This window comes from Triturus cristatus, chromosome 9 (genome assembly GCF_964204655.1).
Source record: "Triturus cristatus chromosome 9, aTriCri1.1, whole genome shotgun sequence".
Classification (NCBI taxonomy): Eukaryota; Metazoa; Chordata; class Amphibia; order Caudata; family Salamandridae; genus Triturus; species Triturus cristatus.
The window spans coordinates 349015597-349021596 of NC_140592.1; positions in this window are offsets into that span (position 1 = coordinate 349015597).

The window sequence follows — 6000 nt, forward strand, 5'->3', positions numbered from 1 at the left end:
AGACAAGCAGTGAATTGCTGGAAATGCTCGAAACACCTGTTTACTCGTTTGTACATTCTGCTGTCGCCATCGTTCTCCCACTTAGCCTCAATTATTACCCCACCACCTATCGTTTCATTACTTATTTATGAGTTTTGTACATTGCTATGCGACACCTTTTTATTAATTCAAGGTGAAGTGCTGTCCTCATTGTCTTTCTCTCCACTTTCGTATTACAAACTGAAGGTGCGTTAAATCCTCTCCTGTTTTATTACCTGTAAAGTGCTTTGATTCAACAGGTTACAAAGCGCTACATAAAAACATAAATAAAATAAGTAACATCACCAAAAAAAAGACAAATGGCTTAAATTTGGAACATAGAAAAAGAGCCAGATAGCAGGATCTCCCTATTTGTGCACATGTTATCCACAATGTCCAGGTGCACTCGCGAGCATATTTGCTCCCAGAGCGCACATTCCAGTGGTTAGCTGCAAATTAAGATTGTGCGTGAGAAAATGGACAGGGGGCTTCTGGGGCAGGCCTCAGACTGCTCGCTGCCTTCCTTCTTTCCTGCAGCTAATGGATAAATCTTCTCCCTGGAGAAGAGAACACCTGCAAGTGTCAGACAGGTCCTGGCCGGGGAAAATTAATAGGCGGAAGTCAGGCAAGTTGAAAGGAGTTTATTTATTGACAGTCTACCTGAGCAAGAGGTCACTGCAGGGTCAGCATTTGCAGTCTATGAGGTGGGTGGAGATGGATTTGTTCCCAGCAGGGAGACATTTCACCGGTCTCTGTAAAATAAGTACTCATTTTTTAGCATCAGAAAGGCTCGTTGGCAGAAGGAAGTTAACATTAAGAGAAGGTGCATCACCTACAATTTAATCCGGCTAAAATGGCGGGAGGGTTTTGGTTTCAGGTCACGTGAGAGTTCAGGCTGGACTGTTCCTCTTGGAGCAGACACAAGGTTGGTTGGTGCATGACTGGCCACCAACTGAAGTGGCACAGTGGGCGAAAATGATGAACAGAATGTGAACATTTTATACAGCCTTATGGCACACGCAATGATTTAAGAATTCAGTCATCAGTCGTTGTGTTCATTCTTGAATGGTATGAATGCTTTATTCTAATTAGCTTCATTCCAATTACCCAACACGTGTTTCGTCGTAATCACAACTTCATCAGGGCTAAAGATACCAAAGAACATTACAGTCACAATCTGTTACCATGACCTCAATAGCACCTCATGACGTCCAAAGTGACATCCTGATTTTATGAGCACGCAGTGAGCAATGTGTGAAAACAACCCATGCTTATATAATCAATTGCCCATTATCCTCCTCATCAGTACATTATGCCAAAACGCTTGCAAATTTTCAATTGACGTTAACAATTGTAACACACTCTCTGCCTGTACCTCGACTGAACTAAATTACCATCCACACTAGGTCGACCCATCTTAGGAAAGGTACCTCAGTGCTAGGTTTTTTAGTGCTTGGTTCACCCCGAGTGCATCACCGAAGCAACCACTGTGTAGTTAGTGCAGTTACACCCTTTGGTCCTGATGAATTGCCAGGTGATTCCTGACACATGAGGCAAGAAACCTGTCAACCACTATCTTGTAGCCACCTCTGACCATTATATCAGCAGGGACCCACCATTGCTGTTTTTAATTGGGGCCAGTGGGCTCGCGGGTTAAATTGATTTTGGAGCACCACTGCGCCCCATTTTATCCCTTCTCACACCATCCCTTCACACACCCTATCCACATCTACACCACGAGGCCCTACACCTGCACCACACCTAACGGCTTGGGAAAAATATCTCCGACAAAGAACCCCTCATAAGGTGCCTGTCCGGCATTGCAGCGCCGGCCTGATGAGGAGCATGCCCTATGATGAAGCATGACACCCAGCCGGGTGTGTGACAGCCCCATTTCCCAAATTGGGAGACACCCTGTCTCCACCTCAGGGTGAAGGTGTTTACCTGATCTAATCTCTGCCACCGTCCTCCCCCCATAGGACGTGCATACCTCTTCTTCTGACTTCCAACATGCTGTGCCTGCTGTTCAGATCCAGCTTTACATTTACAAAACCATGAAAACCACCAAAACAGAGATTTGTATGAACCCATGAGAAAATCAGTGAAGTGATGATTCTAGTTAGAGGTACTCCCTAGCAAGTGAATAAAGATAAATACTACAAATCAGTTTGCAAAAATAAGTAGTTTCATGCTTTGGTGTCTTTGCTACCACCACTGCCGCTGGTATGCTTCTGCCATCTATAGTATTGAAGATCTTTTCCTCCTATAAACAGAGCTGAAGCAGTTTTCTCGAAGGTACTTTGACTTCGCCACTTGTCGCAGATATGTGACTGCTCTGATATGGCTTCCTGCTGCCATCAGCCCTTAGTCATGTGCACAAGCATATAACAAGCATTTGCAATGCAATAGGTCTCGCATTTATACGAGTTTGAGTTATTGGCATTGTAAATGACAATGCTTTTTATTTAAGTTTGGCAACATAAATAAAAGGCACTGTCATTTACAATGCCAATAGCACAAACTCGTATAAAAGCGAGATCTATTGCTTTGCAAATGCTTGTTTAAGTGTTACCACTTGATCACCCTATAGCTAAAACCCGGTGAAAGTGTGGTGTTAGACTGAATGACGAACTAATGGTATATCAACCCGTGTGTGTAAAACCTTGGTAAGGTTAGACCAGGAAGTACCTCCAATGCGGTTAAAGCACTGTAATTCTGCAAGTAAAACACTCTGCGTAAATTTGCAGTCTAACTCGGATTACCAAGTGATTAGTAACATAAACAACAAAAACAGCATCTCTCTAATGCCGAAGTCTTGCCACTATATCAGTAAAGAGCACGATCTACGGAAGGTAAAAGATGGGAATGAGTATCATGAGAGCGCATGTATACGTGGCCCCGAACACCAGGAATTAAACGAGCGTCTGCTTACCAGAAGATCGTCATTTAACGTCCCGATTCTATGAAAGAGAAAGTCTATGTAAATAATCTGTGTAACTCTAGGCCGTAACGGAGGAACTGAAATGCAGTGCTTAATTCCTAAACAACTCCCCGCTCTTGCCTTCAAACGTTCTGTGCGCGAGAAAGCCACGTGACCGCTGGAAGGCGTGTGCACGTCAAGACGTGTGGGAATTTTCTTTTATAAGGAAGGAAAGTGATCATACAAGCCTATGCAACTTTATTGAAAGGTGACAACCACCTTATTTTACACAAAACAAAGAAGCCAATCAACCATGATACGAAATCGGGGTGTCAATCTAGTACCCCTTCAAAGTAACACGTGCTTAAAACGTGAAAAATATACTCGTGCATCTTTGTAGATAAACATGCTTACTAAGTGAAAAAACGCAACCATGAAACAGAGAATCAAAACTAAGAAATAAAAAAAATAAGTCGAAATCCAAAGTTTGCGGCATGAGACAGCTTGATAATGGCTGTGCCAGGGACTGGGAGCAAGGAGAAGGTAGGGATTGAAAATTGAGTGGGCTTTACAGAGAAGGAGGGAGGGAAGAAGAAAGCAGAAGGTGCGAATTTGAACATAACAGCTGCCCACTTTGGAAGTGGAGTACTAGGATTGGCTCCAAATCCAGTGGTTCTGAAAAAAATCGCTTTACCTCCCCACCCCGTGCCTAAACAGGAATGTGACCATGAGTCATGTAAAACAGCAGAAAAATAGACGTGGTAATTTTATGTACGAGAATGCGGCAATACTGAACGTTTTACCTTGCATGTAGTATATTCTTGGAAATGGCATACTTAAGTAAATGTCTGTACTGTGTTAAAGTTAACCAGACTCTAGTAGACTGGCTAACCATTGAGTTCAGAATGTGGAAAAACGTGGAAGCTCTGTGCTTGTTAGTTGGATGAAGTCCCTCTCAAATATGGCCGCCATGTAAAGGAGGCTTCCTTAGTCCTCTTTCCATTATGAACATCCCGCCCTCGCTCTGCGTCCTCGGCAGCAGCAACGATCGTCCAACACTGGTTGTTGCTGTGGCGTTTGCAGGTGAGAGAAGAGGCGGCAATATTATAAAACCAGTAGGCGATGTGCGATTACGGGGTATGAGCAAATAATGATGAAAAGTGCAATATATAATAAAAGAAAACGAGGCCTGATGGGCACAGAAAACATGTATTGCGCACACGGCAGCAGCAACGATCGTCCAACACTGGTTGTTGCTGTGGCGTTTGCAGGTGAGAGAAGAGGCGGCAATATTATAAAACCAGTAGGCGATGTGCGATTACGGGGTATGAGCAAATAATGATGAAAAGTGCAATATATAATAAAAGAAAACGAGGCCTGATGGGCACAGAAAACATGTATTGCGCAAGAGACAGAAAGTAAATAACAGCGGCATGTGATAAAAGCAAAAGGATGGGACGGTGTATAATTAAAACAAGAAGGGCTGGGCGAGAAGGGAGGGGGGAATGCCAGCAACAGAGGAGCCCGCGAAAGTGAAAGTGATCGTGATTACGATCGCTACAGAGGAAAGACACATGGTGCTGCGCGCGTGCACGTTCACGTGCACTGTAGCTTTAGGCCACGGCAGCACTTTGAAAAGCCCAGTTATAAAATGTCTCTTCGAGCCTTTGGCTCGCGAGACCTAAAAACTATAGGTGGTTGGATAATGAGATGATGGGTCATGTTGTGAGACAATTAGTGACAAAGGAAACTGGCAACTGAAATGTTAAGTCCTTTTTTTCTTGGCATGAGACAGAACACAATTCTGTGGCAAGTAGGTTTGAGGTATAGTTGCCCCTCACTATTTCAAAGGAGAAAGCTTCCTCGAAAGAAAGGATTCTGATGTCATTGGCTGCCAATAAACTCAGTTAAATGTCACTGCATCCCTCATCTGGCATCCCACTGATGTCCAATAATGGGACTCAGTGTTAGTCAAGGGGATTCTATCCGTTCTCGTTTCTCTACAAACTATTTCCTATTTTTATGGATTTTTTGGGACAAAGAGTGGGATGTTTGAATGAAATTTCATATGCACGAGATATACTATGTTTTGACTTATGTTTACACCATGGATGAGGAATAGTGTGTGTGAATGCAAAACAGTTAGTGGCCACACTACCTCCATCAACAGCAGGTTGTGGTTAGATCTCTGCCTATCAAACACATATATCATCAAAATAGCATATTTTAAAAAGGCAACAACTATCAACCAATCCGGATTTATATGGCGCTCCTAATCACCCGTTAGGGTATCCAGGCATTTGCAGGTGGGCTTATTCGAACAGCCAGGTCTTGAGGGCCCTTCGGAATTCCGGAAGCGAGGTGATGATCTGGAGCTGCATAGGGAGGCTGTCCTCAGGACTTTGCTACAATGTGAAAGAAGGAGCGTCCTCCGTTACTGCTTCAGTGGATGTGGGGCTCTTGAGCGAGTGATTGGGAAGTGGAGCATAAGCTTCTCAACTGTTGGTGGAAGTTGAGGCGGTGGTTTATTGGCGGGTCCTGAGTTGTGTAGGGCTTTGTTGTGTGTGGGTCAGCAGCTTGAGTTGGCATCTCTTTAGTATTGGGTAGCCAGTGGAGTTGCCTAATGTAAGGTGTAATGTGGGTTTGTCTGGGTCTATCTATCTATATGTCTGTCTGTCTATCTACCTATTTATGGCTTATGGAACAATTGTCCATCATATATGAGGGTTTTAGTTGCTGATGTTGAGGACATATAATATAAAGTACCCCGCCATATATTATAAGGGTATTGCAAGTCACGGAAGAGTTTCATGACAAGATAGAGGAAAGAGACAGGAGGCTAAGTTCCTTTATAAGGTTATGGAACACTGAAGTGACTTGTAATATCTTTAGCATGTAAGACAGGGGTTACATTATTCCTTATTATACATGGTCACACCATCACCTTTCCCACAAACCACTTAAATCCTTGTGTAGCTCTTTCACATGAAAGGGGGAGCATGTTTGCAAACATGAAGAATAAAAATAGGATCTCTAGTGAAAAATTAAACGTATCCAAAAAG